Below are 19486 nucleotides of genomic sequence, written 5' to 3' on the forward strand. Positions count from 1 at the left end.
CGTCCAGCACTTACAAGGGCTTGTTTACTCCATTCAAAACCATACTCACATGGGGACGTGCAGACTCTGACTTCAGTCATGGACAGCCCATAGGCAAACTATTATACAAGGAAACCACTGAAACAAATGCAAGTTCTCCCAGTTATTGAAAGAACAGTTGGAGTTTCCTCCAGTCTTCTTTATCACAGCTGGTCAACAAGCTCTACACGTTAGCTGAAGAAATTTGTTGTCAACGATTTGGATTTAGAAAAATAATATACATTAATTCTGTTTGGGTTTCAGGATATTCGCCTCCTTTTTCATAAAGTGGAAGGGCCAATCTAAGAAATGAGACAGGACTTAATATCTTTTGTAGCTCAGTGTCCCTTTCTCTTGTGTCATTTCTGTGTCCGAGACATGTCAACAACAGAAACATTTAATAAATGAAACTGCAGTGCTTGAGTACACACGGATCTCGAATTCTGACCACAACCCATATTGACAGAGGATTACTTTGGGTTACGACTTCTTGCCAGCACTTTCATATGAGTTCTTGTCCCTTGCTGTGAGCACATAGGAAGTGGGTCAATTAGTTAACACTAACGAGTTATCATAGAGTATACTAAGCAATTGGGCTGTGCAGGTTATCATTATCAGGGGTTTTGAGAAATTAAACACGTCTCAAAGACCTTACAGTAAATGACGCTAAAAAGTAGCAGTTTATTAATTCTGTTAATAAAATGATAATCTGAGCACCAGGGAAACTCTTTTCAATAAGAACTAAAATAGCTATTTGGGTAGATGAAATACCTGGAATTACAAGGTAGGCAAGAACTGGCCAAATTAGAAGGCCTTCAAGGATAATGGTTCTGCAGAAAGCACGTCATATGTGCTGAGGTTGCTTTTACCTAAAAGAGCTTAGCACACACCTCCAGTCCTCAGGCTAAATTATTATGAGAGAGGGATCAAAGCTGCATATTAGCCATTATGAAACAGGAATTATGAAAAGCTGGCTGATGGGGATGCTGACTATGTGGCTATCTCATTTAACTGCATTTACTTTCATCGTGATCCCTGCTACCTCCTTGTCATCCACCTACTAACCCCTCCACAGTCTGTCACTCCTTTTTTTCTCACTGAAGCTTCTGATTATATATTGCCTTTTGCCCTCTGTACTTCAATGCTGTAGCTACATCTTTTTGACAAGTTCTGTATTCTGCTCTATTTGTGTTATTATAAAGCACCTTCCCATAATCTCTGGACACCAAGGGCAATATCCACCAAAGAATGGCCTTGGGTGTGTCAACCCTTTTTAATTTCCACTTTAGTAAAATAAAATCTGCCATCTTCAAAATGTCACTCAGTAGCTTGAGTTCTGTATCTGGGTATTCACAAAAAAGCTCCCAGTCCTGACTATGTTGAGCAAATCTGACACCCAGTTCATTCTTAAACCTCACCAGGGTTTACAAACCCAACATGCCTTCCAGTTTCACTCCCCCTCCCAAACGGACACCTGCCAAGTCAGGTCCTGCACGAAGATGGATCAGTGGTGAAGCAACCCCACCACCCTTTTGTCTAGTAAGTTGGTAGTTAGATCACTTACTCTGGGTATGAAAGATCTGAGGATTCAACACACCTCTCCACCTGTGAGGATGTCAGCTCTTGTCCCTTTAGATGCACATTAACTGCCAAGCTCAGGTTATTTTAGGGTAGTTGTGGTTGATTTCCCTCAGCTATCTCCCCCTTCCCGCTGAAGAAACCAGCTCCCCACGTTCCAGACAGCTACTCAAACTACACAGTGAGGAAAACATTCCTAGATGGCCCAAACATCCTCCATCAGCCTGACCCACACCTCTTTCCTCCCCTTCAAAGCCCCTGGACAAGTACTTCCAGGGGCCATTTAAGACCATAAAGCCCAAAGCAGACACCTCCTTGAGGGACTGGAAAGGGCTTTAGTCCTCAGAGAGAACTACAAGAGAACTCCTTGCAAGCCCGGCGGGATGGACAGATGCACAGCAACTCTGAGGGGAGAGGCGGTTGAAGGCAGCACATCCACAGCTCTCCAGCCCTGGAACCCCCCAGAGCTTCATGGTCATGCACCGCTCAGCAAAAGGGGGCCACGCAGGAACCCCGCACCCCCTCACTCCTCCCTCCGAGCTCGCCATCTTCTCAGGCCCATCCCGCCCCGCCTGTCATGGCGGCCGCGCCCCAGCCTCACGTGACGGCGCCGGCCGGGGGGGGGGGGGAGGGGGAGGAGGAGGAGGCGGCAGCAGCGGTCACGTGGCGCCACCGCCGCGCGCGAGCGGTGCGCGCCGCCGCCGCTGCCGCCGAGGGCACGGGGCGGGCGGAGCGGCGATGCCGCCGCCGCGGTGAGTGCGGGGCCGGTGGCGGCTCCGGGGCTGTGAGGGGCAGGGTCGGTGGTGGCGGTGCGAGAGGAGGAGGCTCCGGCGGGGGAACCGGCGCCGGTGTGAGGAGCGGTCCCGAGGGGTGAGGGACGGGGTCGGCGGCGATGTGAGGGGCTAGCCCCGGGGCGTGAGGGGACAGGGCCGGTGGCGGTGTGAGGGGCAGCCCCGGGCGGTGAGGGACAGCGTCGGCGGCGGTATCAGGCCGCCCCCGGCCCTTTTCCCGCCTGCCCTGAGGGACGCGGCGGAGCCTGTCCCGGGGCAGTGATTCCCGTATCCTGCCGCCCCTGCCCGGGTCGGACGCGGGGCTCCCCCCTCTTTGGCTAAACCGAACGGAGGCAGCTTGTAGCGGGGGGGCCCCGCTTGGCTGGGTCGCTGGGTGAGCCAGCCGCATGGGGAGGGCTGTGAGTTTAACCTGACCAACAGCACTCCCCCAGGGAGAGACCGTGGGGCCGCTGTGGGTTGTGCTACACAGGATGGCAGACAATGTAACTATTATTTTTTTTTAGTCTTTAAATGCATGTGAAGGAGCAGCAGCAGCCCGCCTGCAGGTAGACTGAAACTATGCAACTGTCAGCCCAAAACGTGGGGATCTGTACGCGTTAGTTTTGCTGGCGCTGCTCCTTTCATTGATTCATTTGCAGGGCGAGGGCAGGCGTTGCTTTTTGGAGGGCTGTTTGACCCCGTGGTGTATGGAAGCTTTCTTATCTTTATGACTGGGAGATTTATTTTTAAATGGTTTCTCCTTTTTTGTTCTGGTGGTTTCCAGTATATACTTTGAAACATTGAGGCTCCCTTTTCTTCTTAGCAAATATGTGTTATTCTATGTGGCTGGTCTCCAGCTCTTCTAGTCAGTTCCCATTGCCATGTGGGTTTTGTTTGGTTTGTTTTTTTTTTTTTTTTTAAGCTTATAAGGAAGGCTGCAACAGAAAATGCTGATAGCAAATTAACTGTCTCCAGGTTACTTGGAAGGCAAAAGAAAGGTTCTCTGATCCCCTTGTTTGCATGAAAACAGAGCAAGCTGAGCAAGTAACCAAAACAGCTGTGCTGCTGGTAGCAGGGAGCTTAGCAGGTTGGACTCTTCTCTGCTGTAGTGTGGCACTGGAAGCAAACACTGTGTTCAGAAGCTGCCTTTCCAGGTAGCTGCTTCACCTTCAATCACTTCTTCATAGGTGTCAGCCTTAAAACTGCCGTTGAGACTAATTAAAACACTAATGCTGTCTAGTACAGGATCTCTGCTAAACTGTATCCTGACTTCTTTTCAATATCCATTGCAGGGCAGCTGCAGTAGACCTTACAGAACCTTATTGTTTAACTAGATATAAAGTGCAGTCCCTATGCTTCCAAAGAAAAAAAAAAATAATCTCATGACCTGGCTTTGTTGCTGCTCTGTAAACAATCTGTATGTTTTCGGTTTGGTTTAGTGTATTTCGAGTATTGCTTTCTGTTTGAAGGAATGGTGAAATCTCTTAATGTCAGTACAGTAATTATGGAGGTGGGCAGGATCATCAGCACTCTGCCAATATGCTTTTTTTTTTTTTCCCTGGAAAATGTATTTCAACATAAGATCAAATCCCTTCTGTCCTTGCTTAGAGTAGTCTGTAAGTGACATTAAATATTCTTGAATACTTTCTGATCTTTTTTTTTTTCTTTCATATGGATCTCATCTTAATAGGAAACTGCTCACAGGCATATCTGATTAGCTTAAGCTGATCCAAGTGCAGGCTGTGCCCAGGAAAGGATGGTACCAACCTCTCCCTGACAGTATGTTTGTGCCCTACAACCCTGTGAAGAACCTCTGCGTATGTGAAATAGTCCAGCTGGGATTCCTAGTCCTCATTTTAGAACAGCATAAAGGTCCAGGTGGTTCCAGATAAGAGGCTTTTGATTAACAAGCAATTGGCCTCCCCTAGTATAACTGTCTCTGAAGAACTGCATGCCTTCGCATAAGCTTTTCTTCATCTCTGGGTAAGATAAGCTCCTGCAGAGTTTTAGAAGCTCTTCTGCAGCAGGGAAGGAAAGAAATAACACTGCAGTTCTAATGAGCCTTCATCTCTCAGCCTCAGATGAGGAAGCCAGCAGGCTATGTGACATGTGTTCTGGTTTAAGAGATTCTGACTGCAGATTTCAGGGCCTGTTGCCTGTCTTCTGCTGTCTAATCACTTTGTCTCAGAGGATGCAAATCGATACTCCATTATGCACAGGAGTAAAATGGAAAGAGTTCCTGATAAGGTGCTGTGTGACAGTAGTTTATGAGAATGGGTGAATCTGTTAATCATTTTCATAGTGATGTAAAATAACAGTAGGTGTGATTCAAGCTTTTTAGGAGGAAGAAAGCCCTGAAACAGCATGGCAAGTGAAATAAAGATGAATTATTAGTATTTTGAAAATTTGTCTGTACGAAACATGCTTCCTGATAGTAAATTCTAGAGAAACAAAAGTTTTAATGTTACTTATAGGGCATGTGTATGGAGCAGGACAAACTGGGTCAAATGGATGACATGAGAAGTATCTGAGCAGACAGTAAAAATGAGGATTTCAGATCTTCCAACAAGAAAGAATAGGGTACTGTGGGGGTGAAAAGAACAGAGGGAGGATCATTCTTACTTCAGTTAATTACCTTGGAAGGTACCGTAAAAAGGTTGTGGTCTGAGCAGCTGGCAGGCTGAGTTTGGCAGTGTGGCAGCTGTGTGTTGACTACTGAAGCAGAGAAGTAAGGGGAGACTTCCAGCTGAAGGGAAAAGGTAAAATTTTGAAAAAATATAATAATTCCTTTCTGTGACAGTTCAGTTTATTGACTTCCTAAACAGTACTATCTGTCTGGCTAGGCAATACTACAGTTATGGGTATCCCTAGAATCAAGTAATTTTCTTTAGTACCATTCATTTTGGAGGGGTGCTGCAATACAGCTCTGCTAATTGCTATTGAAGAGCAAAAGTATGCTCATGTATTTCAAGTGCAGAAATTAGTTTTTTCTTTCTCAAAAAATATTACAGAGGTGAAGTCTGTTTCAATCCCTGTTAGAATGTGGGAAATAGATAAACTTCCTTGGTTCTTATATAAGGTTTCTTTTAAAAACATATGGTGGCTTATGGAGATGAATGCATCTGCTGTTGCAGCTACTGTGTTAATGTATAAAGTACTGTCAGTACAAAGGCCTCGGCTGTTAACCCAGTGTTTAGCAGCATGAGTAAATGCATTTGTTCAGCTTATTTTGTGTACGAGTTAGTAGTATCCACCACATCCTTCAGCTGTGCTTTAGCATGTTTCTCATGTGAGTCAGCGTTGTTTAATAATTAGTGTAAATAATTTATTTGAAAACTCTGTAAAAACTAGAAATACACTGCAACAAAAAGGGGGAAAATTAGCAAGCTGATTCAGTCAAAAGTTGGCTTCAAGTATACTAATTTTCAGATATTTTGTTGTGTGAACTTCTGAACTACTTCACTGAGATATGATAATATGCTAAGTCTGTAGGTTAAACAACTGATGGTGTTGTCAAAATGTAGAGTATGGATTGAAGTGCCCGTAAGAGTGACATGCTGTATCTCATCCCTTTCTTGTGCAGTCTAGGGGTTTTTGCAGCCAGATACTTTGCCTGTTTGAAACTAGAGTACAGTGCTCAGGGGTGAATCAACTTTTCCACTGTTTACACTAGTTAGAAACCCTTAATGCAGGGAACCTCAGGACTTCCTACTGCCTACTTTATGCTTTGTAGTAGGAGCAAGAAATATGTGTGCAGGTAGGGAGGAATCCAGACCCCACTACCCCATACTGCTCATATGTAGGTACTTTGACGTCTTTGCTGGCTCTAAATTCAGTTTAGGGCAGGTGAGCTGTTATGGTTTTCTCTCTCATGGCAGTAGTGGCATTGCAAGTTCTGCCTTTCTGAGATTGAAGGTTTGCCTTTGCCATGACTGATGAGTTATACCTTATTGGCTGTGCTACAGTCACTGTTCGCGTGCATGCCCTAACTCCTCTTGCCATGAAGCAAGCTACCTTCACAAAAATAACTTCTCTTGCTGCGCAAGAGGGAAGGAGTATGTGCATGAAGTAATGTTGTAGATCGGCTGATGGGAGGTAACTGCTTACCTGCAATAACTTTTTGTCATTCCTAAGACTTCAACTATGAGACACTGCACCATTTAAGAAGTTGAATTTTAAATTGACAGGTTAAGCTAATAAACTTGCAGAGGCATGCTAAAAAGAAGGTACCTCAGTAAATGATTGCTATGTGCCAAACTGATTTAAGCAAATACTTAATGAATGTTAGGAGCATGTTCACAGAGGTCTTTTTAGTTTATGTAAAACCATCTGAGTATTGCTTGGCTGAACAACACAGATTTTCTTGTGCAGACATGGATTAAATCAGATGCTTTAAACCTTGGAGGTGGCCTTAATTCAAACAGAGTTCCTTTTCCAGGAAGCACAAAACTGTCCTGTTTTGATACGCAACCCCTTATGAATCAATCTTCGTATGTATTTCGACTATCTTGCTAATTCCTGAAGTGTAACATCAATAACAAATGATGTCACCGTCTCTGTTGATACCTGTCGTATTTGGTAGTGAATTTGTTTTCTAGAAGCGCTTTCTTTAGTTTTCTGTTTCCTGGAATACCTTAATTTTGTCAGTTAACATGAATCGTATCTCTTGTATCAGCAGACATTGAGGTTTGTCACCTGTGAGGCAAGAGAAGACTAAGTTTTGGATTGCATGCTAGCCTTCTGTGCTAGCAGTGTGTTGGAAAGCATGGCTCCTAGTGAAGTGGGAAAATATATTTTTGATCTGCTATTCATTCTGTTGCAACATCCTTGATTTCAACATCAAAACCCTGAGTATGTTTACCCATTAGAAACATTGGCAATAGATAAATAGAAGAAAAGTGCCCATCGGGGTTGGGAAAGGAGTGCTCCACAACCCTTTCCTCAAAGGGATTTCTTTGGAGAAAGAGAGAATTGAGTCTGTAAGATCATGTAGAAGGGAATGAAAGACAAAGAAAACTAATTTTTGGCGTAACTTGCAGAAGTTTGCTCTCCCTACAGACAGTGTAATATCTCTTTATGCTGTCATTGTGACTTATCATTCTAATCCAACAGTTAATGTCCACAAACGTGGTTTTTTTCAGAAGCATGCTGATAGAAGGTCTGTTTACTAATATTTGGAAAACTCCATACCTTATTGTCAAATACAATATTTTGCAAGATAAGCTTATATTAAATTGATAGCTTAGTTTAGATGTGTGAGTGAAAGTGTTTTCATTGACTCCATCTGTAGGTATGGCTGTATCAGCAATAGTACCTCTTCGTTAGTATTGCTGTATTGTGCTGAGGAAGGGAAAAAGAGAGAATGTTTCCTATACAAGAGTTTGCTAGTATAATGTAGAAACAGGCTTGCTGGGGGAGCAGAAGGAATGAGTTATTGCTGCTCTAACCCAGAGCTCTGCCTGACATTTATATCCTGTCCTGTTATTGTGGCCTCAGAACCTTTGATGGAGTTGCCTTAGTGCATCATTCTGTTTTTATAGGTGGGAGCTGAGACAGTGAGTTGCTGAGGATCTCATCAAAATCTGTAGCAGAGCAAATAGTTCAACCAGAATGTCTCACAGGTCAATCTGATAACTATACAGGTGTCCTAGGTCAGTCAGTGAGTTGAAGTGAGAACACATAGTAGGTGTATATCCTTAGGGTTCCTCTCTTATTTTAATGACTGGAGACATTAGTGAGAAAATGAGATAAGTAGAGAGAAACCTGTGCACAGAAATTACTTTAAACTTCTGTTGAGAAAATGGATCCAAAAGCAAGAAGATTGCAGGGTTTTTTGGTCTTTCTGAGGAAGAGTTCCTCACTGGGAAAAACGAAAGTCCCGTGCCTCTGCTGCTCCAAATGGCATGGATACTGTGGACTCTGTGCTAAAGCTTGGAGTGAAAAACTCCAAGTGACCTTTGTTTCTGCACATGAGAAATGCAAAAGGACGTTGAATTCAATTCAGCGCCTGCTTTTAGTATTTCTTACAGTTCTACTTTTTTTAACAATGGCCATCCACCCAGGAAAACTCAGTTAGGACATGATGTATTGAGGAAATCTCTAAGATAGTGCCATCTCTTAATAGCATGGAGAAACGTAACAGGAGTTAAGAACTCCGAGCAGTTTAGAATGAGTTAAATATTTTCACATGGGAGGCAGTTTGGGGATTTAAACTGTAACTTGTTTTAACCTCGCTCACATGTCTGGTGCTACATTTCATCTCTTATTTTAAACAAATAATGTCTATATATACTAGTATCAGTTACTCAAGCTCCATAAAGCTGTTTGATCCCAGGCTAACCAAACTGAGTTGCAAGGGCAGACTGCAGTGTTACAGCAAGTAGCTGACAGGCTAGTGTTACCTTACTGTGACAATTTCTGACATCTGTAAGTGAAAGTTACACGTCTGGGATCCAAACATGGCACTTCTAATGTATTTTTATGTTTAAGTTCCTGCATATTGGAGAGGAAAACCCTGCAGAAAAAGATAAATGAAGTAGCCTTGTATGATTTGTGCGGAGTAAGCTTGGAGGTCGATGAATTCTGTAATCTGATGCTGTAGGATAATATGCAATGTAACCATTCTCATTGTCACCATTACAGAGTTTCCAATTCTGTAGTACCAGTAGTAACTTAATTGGAGCAGTTTTGCATGTCATACAAGTTCAAGTGTAGTCTTTTGGAGTTTCTAGTCTGAGTTTACAAATGTGTTTAGTGTATTTTTGGTATATGGCTGTTGATTTCAGTACCAGGTTCTACACAAGTGGATGGTGGACGTCTGCTTAGAGCTAACCGCAGCACTGGGATTTGCAGAAAAACTTGTGCAAAATGCATTTTCCATGGTCAGCAGTCACAGGTTTAAAATTGAGACCGTTCAACCCCGGTTTTCACTGTCCCATGCAAAAGTACTTCAGTGAGGTCTGTTTTGTTGCCAAATTTGCTGCCAGCTTTTTTGGCAAGAGGGCTGTATAAATGAAGTCTGAATTTTTATTTTCTTTTTAGAATTGGAGAATGTGTTTTTCATTTTGCTTGTAAAAGACTAGAAAAAAGGCCAAAGCACTTTTGATGAAAATTGTTTAAGATGAACAGAAAGCATACCTAGAAAATTTCAGTCAAAATGTGGAAATTTTATAAAATTACTAGTGATTTGGAAAATGAGGAGTAAAGGAATTTTTAGAATTGAAAATTGTATACAAACTTAATGGTCATTTTCTCTAGGATTACTATGGTCTAATTCATGTTATGATGAAGAATGGCTTAGAAATACACTGATTGATTATGCTTCTCTAGTGAGTGACAGTAAAATGATCAGTCTTGTTTATGCTTCCAAATGCATGAATCCATATGGGTCCAGCATCAGCTGGGGGGGGGGGGGGAAGAGAGAGAGAAAAAAACCAACCCCAAACAAATAGAAAAATAGATTGGTGCCCTTGAGGCAGTGTATGCAGTCAAATGAGAAATAGCCTTGCAGCATTCACGTTCTAAGACCCATCCAAATTACCCTGTTGTCATAGAGAAGCTTGTGTTTGTTACCCCGTTCCCAGTCAGGACTTGCAAGCAGTTCTCAGCAACAAAGTGTTAAGTTTCAGGCTCAGCGTTTTATTGTTCACTGAGAATGAAGACACCAACTGGATTTGACTGCTACTGCAGTAAATGTGTTTTCACTATGTAACCTTGCACTGCTTCTTTAGTGCCGACTCTTCTGGAAAAAGGTGAGCCTTCTTCTGTTCAGCTGTTCATGTAGAAGTGTATCTTATCTAATTATTTTGCATGCATCTGTATTTTTACTGTTATTTTGGTGAGCTTTGCAGACATAAAATGCAAAGAACAGCTAAGCAGATTTTAAACATTTAGAAAAGGTATTAAGCAGATTACTTGTGTGTAGTTGACCTTGTAAGCTCTCTTACATTTTGCGTTTGTATATAGTGCTGGAGGGTTGTTAAACTAATATTTAAATACATGGATCTTTAATGTGAGAGACACGCATTGAAAAAGAAGTTGTCAGTGTGGGTTTTTTAATATTGCTGTTTTCTAATCTATATGTGAGGAAGGAAGGGCTGTATTACAAAGTGCATGCATCTTTGGAGACAGTACATAAACGTTCTGGCTTCCTTGAGAGCTGGTTTTGCTAATGAAAAGAAAATCTCACTGTTTCAAATGGAAGAAAGTATTTATTAGCAACGAAAAGGAAAAAGGTATTTTTAGGACTCCATGAATGGCATGACATGTATTTATATGCCAGATGGCTTAAAGTAACATCCAGCCAAACAGCCCTATGGTGCAACATTTGTTAGGGGGATAGATAAGAAAATTCTGTGCATATAATTGTGCTTTAGGAAACCAGTAGCTTTTTGGGGGGGGAATGAGGACACTGCAGCAGCATGAAACTGTCTACTGTATATCACTTATTTACTCAGTATTGAGCACTAGGATTTTGGTAAGCTCATGTTTCTAATCCAAGTGTACTTGCTTTCTCTAATCAGACTGGACTATTATGTTACTTTCCTTGATGCAGTGTTGTACCACTGTTGTAAGTAAAATGGGTGTTCTTTTCTGTTGTTTGTTAACATGAGATCCTGACTCTTATGAAACTTCTTCTTTCCAAAACTTGTAACTGCTTTTTCCATTAAAATTGTGTCCTTAAATGAGAGCTCTTGTGAAATACGTTCACTTCTTGGAGAGGAGGATTACGTGGGGAGAAAGGTATCCTTTATCAGTAAGGAAAAAAAAATCTAGTATGTTTTGTTGTTGACAAAGAAGTGAAAGATGTTACTGCAGAAGATATTTCAAAATTTGTTTAAGGGAGCATTTGAAATGGAGGTGGGTAAACAAGGAACTTCACATTTTTATTATAGAAATGCTAAAGCGTTTGCATTCACTCTGGTATGGCAGCCTGCTAAGTAAAGCTTTTTTACAGGAGTTGAGAAATTCCAAAAAGCTTGATAAGCAAAGTTACATTCCTAGAGGAGGCGTTTCAATATATAGTCCACAGATTTAAAAATGATAGCATGCAATATTTAGACATCTCTGGTTGAAGTCCAAAAACTGAAATATAAATGAATATATAAGTGAGTCATTTGACAGTGGTGAAATAGTGAGGGGTGAGAACCTAAAGACATAAAGAAGATGGATTTTTAAGTTTTTCCTAAAACACTTTATGCTTTTCAGACTTAGTATACTCATAGCATAGTTTCTTAGGTCTTCAACAATTCATGCAACTAGTCTATCTATGTGCCTTTCTTTATCTAGAAAGTATAATGAACGTTAATAGTATTTTAAGATTATTTATCTATAAAGTGTTGATCAAAATTTGTATTCATTCCAGAAGGATTTATTTTAGGTGGTGTGACATGGATTTGTATAGCTGTGCTGAAATGACTAAACTGTTGGCTCTCAAAGCTTTTAAAGTTGCCTTTAGAAGTGACTTACAGAGGCTAATTAAAAATAGATCTTAGCATGTCATCTCATTAAAATGAATGGGAACGGTGATCTTATGCAAGAGGACAGCCTGTGGTCCTCAGTATATTTCTGTGCATGAGGGCTGCTGTGACTGGAGTTGTATTAGTCTTTTTTTAACTCTTTCATGCTCCCACCTTGCACCTCACTAAATAGCCTGGTTCTGTTTCCTTGATAACATCCCTGTAGGTAGTGGCAGGCTGCTATTAGGTCACCAAAGCGCTCTCTTCTGCAGGCTGAAGAAGCCCAGTGTCCTCAGCTTCTCCTCACAGGGCAAGTGTTCCAGCCCATGACCATCTTGGTGGTCTTCCACTGAACTCACTCCAGTTTATGGATGTCTGTCTTGCACTGGCAAATCCTGAACTGGGTACAGTACTCTGCCCGTGGTCTTATGAGTGCTGCGTGGGATGGTGTAATTGCAACCCTCAGGCCGCTGGCTGTGCTCCTGTTGATAAGCCCATATGCTGTCAGCTGTCGTTGCTGCAAGGGCTTGCTGCTGGCTCGTCTTTAGCCAGACCTCCTAGGTCCTTTTCTGCAGAGCTGTTCCTCAGGCTGTGTCAGTGGCCAGGGGGTTTGCCCGTCCCAGGTGCAGGACTTAATATTTAAGTCCTTGCTGAATGTCACGAGGTAGGTTCCTATAGGCCCAACCTGTCTTTACATGAGTAGTTACCTGCCTATATTGTGTCAAAAATGGCCACTTAATTCATAAAGTACAATGACCCATCCCTTCTGCAAGGTCAAAAATTAATGGTTGTTTTTAATTGAAAATAAACTGGCAGGTAGATCCAATTTAGTGCTAAAACAATCCAGTAGGAGGGTTTTTTTATAAGGAGTTAGATTGGGTTGGCACTTAGATTCTGGAGCATGTGAAACACTGAGCTTTTATTTGGAAATATCTCTGGCTTTTGTTCTGAATGTATGTTCAATGGATGTTGCTCCTAGTGATATGTGTTGGAGTCTGAAACAAAAGCTGCCTAAGGTGTTCCTTTTTCATCTTGCTAGGCTATTAACTGTGACTCTCCCTTAAGACTGGTTGCAATGTAAGGGATGCCTGGAAAAAAAAAAATTCTAATGAAAGTGCAGAAGCTACCGTGAGCGGCATCTCTGTGTGATGAGTGTATTATTGGAGTACTACTTCTTCCTAATCTGGCCTCTGTTCATCGTACTGTTAATGCTGTTGTTTGCTAGTGATTCAACAAGAAAATAGGAAAGCCTGTTCATGCTGATGCTTGTTTTGGAAGAGGAGTGGTGGTAGCCATAACATCTTGGAGGCCAAGAAACACAGAAAGAGTTAAGGCTATTAAAAGAGCAAAATTGCATTTGGAAGTAGTGTTACTTTATCCTCTTGGGTCGTGTGTCGTCGTCCCCCCCCCCCCAATAAATAACAAAAAAAATTAAAAACTTCTGTAGAAGGTCATGCAGCAAATTATCCTAATACTCTGTAGAAAGATAAAAATTTTTTTAATGATTTTTTTTTTTGCTAGAATGCTCTTTAAAAATGAAGATTATACACATCTGTTCCTTCCCTTAATATAGGCCGAAAATACACAGGCAGTCTTGCAGGAAGTCTGGGTAGTATGAGTTGTATCTCTGTCTTCATTTTCTCTCTTTTTTTTCTTTTTTTTTTTTTTTTTTTTTTTTTTTTTAGAAAAGCTGTTCTTGGAAAAACTACAAGCAGACTTTAAGGTTTTCTCAAATAATTCTTACTCCTGTTTCAAAAATCTTGAGGTTAATCTGATCCTCTGTTTGACCTCTGACAAACATGTATTTTGGCACAGTCATGAAATATCTAGTCATACGGTGTGTTTACTAAACTGTTGAGGTTAATCCAAGCACATTTCAGTGTGTAAGCAGTGGCTAGTCATAGAGCCCATAGCTACTTTTGCTCTTTAAGTCAAAATATTGTGAAATGTGGTTGGCATTTTTTTTTTTTCATTAAAAATATTGAAGGCTAACACATTGGGCCAGTGTTAGTTAGAACTGCACAGGTTACTAATTACAAACTCTCCCAGGCTGTCTGGGAGAACAGAGTTGTAGCATTTTGGGACGATTATTAAACGAATGTAAATGTTATGGGGTTCGATGTATGAAATTAATGTCATGCTGGCATGGTAAGGATGCTACAAGAAGCTGGTGCGACATGGAAAGCAGTATTGCACAGTAATTACTGAAGTTCGAGTCTGGCAGGTAGGGTCCTGGAGGATGGTTTGGTGGGGTTTTTTTGTTTGGTGGTTTGTTTTTTTTTTTTTTTTTGCTTTGCAATTGATTGACTTTCAGAGACTTTTACTGAGTTACTTATATTTAACTTTTATAGTTCCCTTAAAAAAAATGTCAATGATTTACTACTTGTGCAAGGAACTAAGACTTCTTTACTGGAATTCATGGAAATTAGAGAGGAATATTTTACTCTTGGCATTTCTGGCATTCGGGTCTGCAAACTCGATTCCAAGGCTCTGCCAAAGTCTGAAAACTATCAGGGAATAAATATATGACAATCAAAACAGAGCAACAAGAGAGAGACAGAAAGGCAGAATATTTGGTTAGAAATTCTCAGAATATTGTGCTTTTCACTCTTGATCTCTTCTGAGCTGATGCTGATGGGGGCAGCTTCTAAGATAAATTTTTTCCTTTCTTGGTCACTCCAGTTGCTTCCAAAATGGACTGTAATTTCCTCATGTAGGACATGCTGCCACCTTGAATGATTTATGTTTGTCATCTTGAAGTATCTTTGGACTCCTAAGTATACTAATGCAAACAGCCATAAACCCCATGTATTGCTAGGATGTTGATGTGAATGAATGCTTGTAAAATACTTCAAGGTGTTATCATTTATTATTTGCTGTGAAAGCTTCTCTCCTGCTGAGGGAGAGGAAATGTCTTCTGTTCCTTCTGGATGTTCTTCACTACATGCATTTTTGGGAAAGAGAATTGTTTGAGGTATTTTGGAAACTTAATTTCAGCAGCTGTGTTCGTTTTTAGAAATGAAGGGGAGAAACATGATAGACCCTTCAAGCCTAGTCTAAATTACCAGTAAAATCTGTGAGGAACTGTATTATGAAACAATTCATCTTGATATGTTTAAATCATAGACTTTTTTTTTGGCAATTAGTATTTTTGTTTGCATTTGAATAGATAAATAGAAATGAGTTTTAACTATAGTGTCCAAATAGCAATTCAGTGGTGACCGGACTCAGTGTTACTGTATTTATTGCATAGGTGAAAATTATTCTTATGAGCCCATTGACATTGTTATCTGCATAACGCAATTCTGCTTTTTTGATGTAAGTTGTTTCTATCTAACTGTTCAAACCTGCTAGCTCTGCTTGCGTTAGCAGAGCTTTAGGGCTGTTGAGTTAAAAATATATATAATCTGTTTTTTCTCATGCAGCATGTGTCAGGGCTGAGAAAGATACTAATACTTCGGATTTGAAAGGCATATCCTTTGCATCTCCTGTATTCAGGAACAGCTTGTTTCCATTAAAAAAAAAAGGTGAGGGGAAAAAAGAAAAAAAAAATGGTTTGGCTTTGCTTAAGTTTCCAAATCCTGCTTGGAGAAATCAGCTGGGAGAGGATGGATGTTTGAGACAATCATCAGGGTACTGTGATCATGCATAGGCAGTCAGAGACAGTTATTGGGTAAATTGGGAAAGCATGTTTCCTAGAAGACTTCACAGAACTGGAGAGCAAAGGAGTCTGGACGGGGTAAAGCTTTTATTCACTGTATCTGGATGGCTTGCAGAAGAAGTCATGGATGGGTAGATGGATGAGGTGAGAATTGAGGGCCAAGTGACTGCCTCTGAACTGAATGTTTCCTCCTGGGTCCTTGTGACCAGCTGAAGTATTCTCTCCTCCCTCCCTCTGGTGTGTATCAAAGTGGTTATTTTTTCCTTGCATGCTGAAATGAGTGAAGGGATACTTGTTTCTTGGTATAGTGAGGAGAGGCGGAGATGTATTGATGTGATTGTACTTTGTACACATAAAAGGATAGGGCTGGAAAGGTTCTCCTGGTTCCTCAAGGCAGGTCCCAGGCAGGGCTGGCATTGCTTAGGGCTTGAAAACCTACTGTGGCCTCTCTGCTAAAACACATCTGTAGAAGAAGTCATGGTCAACCTAAAACTGTCTAAAACTGGAGTGTGCAGCTCTGATGCAGATTGTGACTTCTGTGGCTGCTTAAATGGTAGATATGGTTGAAATCCATAGGACAGTGGTTGTGTAAATGCATATGTGTTGGTGAATAAAGTAAGCTTATAAGCCTATATGTGTTGGTGAATAAAGTAAGCTTATAAGCCTCAATGTGCTTTTCATAGACAGGGTTTAAATTTTTTCCATTCTGCCTTCAAAAGTGTTGTGGTTTAACCCCAGCCAGCAACTAAGCACCACACAGCCACTCGCTCACTCCCCCCATGGTGGGATGGGGGAGAAAAGTAGAAGAGTAAAAGTGAGAAAACTTGTGGGTTGAGATAAAGACAGTTGAATAGGGAAAGCACAAGCGAAGCAAAACAAGGAATTCATTCACTGCTTCCCATGGGCAGGCAGGTGTTCAGCCATCTCCAGGAAAGCAGGGCTCCATCACGCGTAACGGTGACTTGGGAAGACAAACTCCATCACTCCAAACGTCCCCCACTTGCTTCTTCTTCCCCCAGCTTTCTATGCTGAGCATGACATCCTATGGTATGGAATAGCCCTTTGGTCAGTTGGGGTCAGCTGGCCCAGCCGTGTCCCCTCCCAACTTCCTGTGCACCCCCAGCCTCCTCGCTGGTGGGGTGGGGTGGGAAGCAGAAGGGGCCTTGACTCTGTGTAAGCACTGCTCAGCAGTAACTAAAACATCCCTATGTTATCAACACTGTTTTCAGCACAAATCCAAAACCTAGTCCCATACTGGCTACTGTGAAGAAAATTAACTCTATCCCAGCCAAAACCAGCACAAAAAGTGTGTGTCTAACAAAACATTTGGTACTTAAAGAAAACAAATAGTGAGTCTGTATTTTCCTGCCAAATGTATTACCAAATGTCTTGGTTGAATCGCAAGCTACTGAAAGGGCCTCGTTTTCTGCATTGTGGAGTTTCTGTCATTTGATTTAAATGTAGTATTTCAACCTTTGTATCCTTCTACAAAACAGTGAAGGAGGGGAAAAGAAAGTGAAACAGTTCTGCTCTAGCAAGGAGCATGTGGAAATAATATTGTGCTCAGGTTTGCATTTGTTGCCTGTGTAAGAGTAATGAAGTGTGTGCTTTCAGCCTGATCAGAGGGCTTTCTGGAGATGGAAGGGATGAACAGCAATCTTTTCACTCTGGTGATTACTAATTTATCCCTTCCTCTTTAATTGGAGTGTGCCTGATGTCAGTCACAGCAAAGTTTAACTTAGTGCGGCTAGAAGTGCCACAGCAGCAAGGTGGAGCTGTAAAAGAGATGCAAGAAGCTGGGGAAGTACTTAGTCCATGATGAATTCTGCTCTGCGTGCCTGTCTTCCTACTGTTACCTGAGATAGCAAGGGTTATCTTTAGTTGTCCTGTGCAAGCTGCAGTGTAGATGTATCCTTAAACAGCTCGGAAATGAAAAGGTTCCTGCTCTGTTATAGTAATTTTTATCTTATTAGAAGAATTCGGTTTGACAATGTAAGTGCATGTGCCATGATGTTAAGATTGTGCGTCTGTGTTACCATAGAGAATGGAAAAACAACTCTAGCAGGTTTTGAGGAGCAGTATATCAGACTTGGACAAGTCTTACAGCAGATGACCTCCTTGTGGCCGTGCAAAAAAAACCTGGCAAGCACCCAGATCTTCTTTTATGGATAAGTATTAGTTGTCTGCAGACTGTCTGGCAAGAGGAATTATTATAATTAGAGGATATAACTGTATATCTAATCTTGCTCCTTTGCAGCCTTGCATGCTTTTTCTGAGCCTAGATTTGCCTTGCTATGATCATTGACTACTGTTCGCACAGGGAATAAGGCATTGGGGATTGGTGGTCTGTACCTCTCCAACTGGTAAACCCATTCTGCAAGCTAGAATTAGGGTTTTTTTTAATCATTTCTGCCTCCAGAGCATTTGTTGCCTGACTAATTTCATGGCCCTACAGTTAATTGGCAAGATTTCTGTGTGACAGCGTTAGAGAGAGAGCCTGTTTCACAGAGCATACAATTCATTTGTATGCACAAGGTCAGTATGAGATTTAAACCCTGTTTAAGACCTTTTTAAGCTCCTTGGGCTTAAGTGCTGCGTAGATCGTTGCCTTGCAGAAGTGAGGGAGTTTGACATGGTAAGAATAATGGGTGAATTATTTTTTAGAAGTTTGGGGTTTTCGCTTTATTTTACTTTGTGGATATTTTATTTTTGCAAGGGAAACAATGATCTGCTGCAGTCTGGGAAATGTGAGCTTGAATTTTGACATGTATTCTTTTTGGATGCAAGTCACTTAGGACTCAGAATTACATTGCCAAAATAAGTGGGATCTTTATAGGTTTCTTTGGGATCATGAACGCCTTCTACCTCTGTTTAGTAGTTTTCCATATTGAGAAGGGACTACTCTGTTTGCACTCATAAATGTTGTTGTGGTTTGTTCTTTACAAGGCTGACCTGAAGACTTCTGGTAGTTTCCGACTTTTTGAGAAGTCTGAAAAATGCATCAGTATAAACCCTTGACTCCTACCCCAATACTCTATTTTCTTAAAACAAATGTTTTGCTAATTAGAAGGTGATTAAATGATTTCCTGACTTTTTGTTACTATGCAAAGAATTTGTGGTTAGATAATGATGAGAGAAATCTAATTCTTTGAGTTAGTGTTTTTCTCAGTTTTGGGAACTCAGCTGTAGAGTTTTAGGGGGGGGGGTTTGGAGCCTTTTTAGATTTGAGAAACTCCAGAAAGTTTACGTGGTTGTCCTGGGCCATATATAAAATGTTATCCCCAGCCTCATATGCTTCACTTCAGGGATTTGCTTATGATAGTAATTTTTGATGTAGCTTGGTGAAATTGTGTTAGTGGATGAGTGCCTAAAGTAAAACTCTGGGCTGGGTTGCTTTCTTCCAGCTCTAGGTGGGCATCTCCTCCAGGCAGTATGGAAGCTCTTCTGGACTCTGCAGGGGGCTGCAGGAACCCAGGAAATCACCTTGGAGCTTCTTGCTCTTTCCTTATTCCATATCTGTTTCCTTTCTGCAGAGGAGAGCATCTGTAAATGTGACTATCTTGGTGCTATGTGTTATTAAATTGCACCCCATGCTTTCTGGTATTTCTGGGATGCTCATGATGGCTGTTCTTAAATTTGGGGCAAGAAGGACTGAACTATGTAGCTTTTCGAGTCTGTGTTCTCTCATTCCATGCTTTAGGATAGGAATTGAACTACAAAAATAGGCATGTCTGGATATGCTCTTGGGCAACTGGCTCAAGGTGGCCCTGCTTGAGCAAGGGGATTGGACAAAGTGACCTCCAGAGGTCCCTTCCAACCTCGACCATTCTGTGATTGTGTGAAGAATCGGTTCCCTGTGTGTAGTATATTTAGTTAAATAGTGATATGTTTAAATGAATGCAGGTATACAAGGAATGTACTGTTGTGGAAGAGAGATAATTATATAGCTATTATGAGGAAAAATTAATCATTTTTACCTTTAATTGTGATGTGTCACTGGG

At 41.4% G+C, this 19486-nt stretch overlaps 1 protein-coding gene across 3 annotated transcripts in view; it reads left to right on the plus strand.

Annotated features, from left to right (window-relative positions):
* Positions 1-2258: 2258 nt before the first annotated feature.
* Positions 2259-19486, plus strand: part of GALNT11 (polypeptide N-acetylgalactosaminyltransferase 11) — a 56318-nt gene continuing 39090 nt past the window's right edge. For all 3 annotated transcript variants that reach the window (XM_075492350.1, XM_075492351.1, XM_075492352.1), the window contains exon 1: positions 2259-2348. The gene's annotated coding sequence lies outside the window, so the exon portion shown is untranslated. The remainder of the gene's footprint in view (positions 2349-19486) is intronic.

The sequence above is a fragment of the Mycteria americana genome, chromosome 2 (assembly GCF_035582795.1).
Source record: "Mycteria americana isolate JAX WOST 10 ecotype Jacksonville Zoo and Gardens chromosome 2, USCA_MyAme_1.0, whole genome shotgun sequence".
Classification (NCBI taxonomy): Eukaryota; Metazoa; Chordata; class Aves; order Ciconiiformes; family Ciconiidae; genus Mycteria; species Mycteria americana.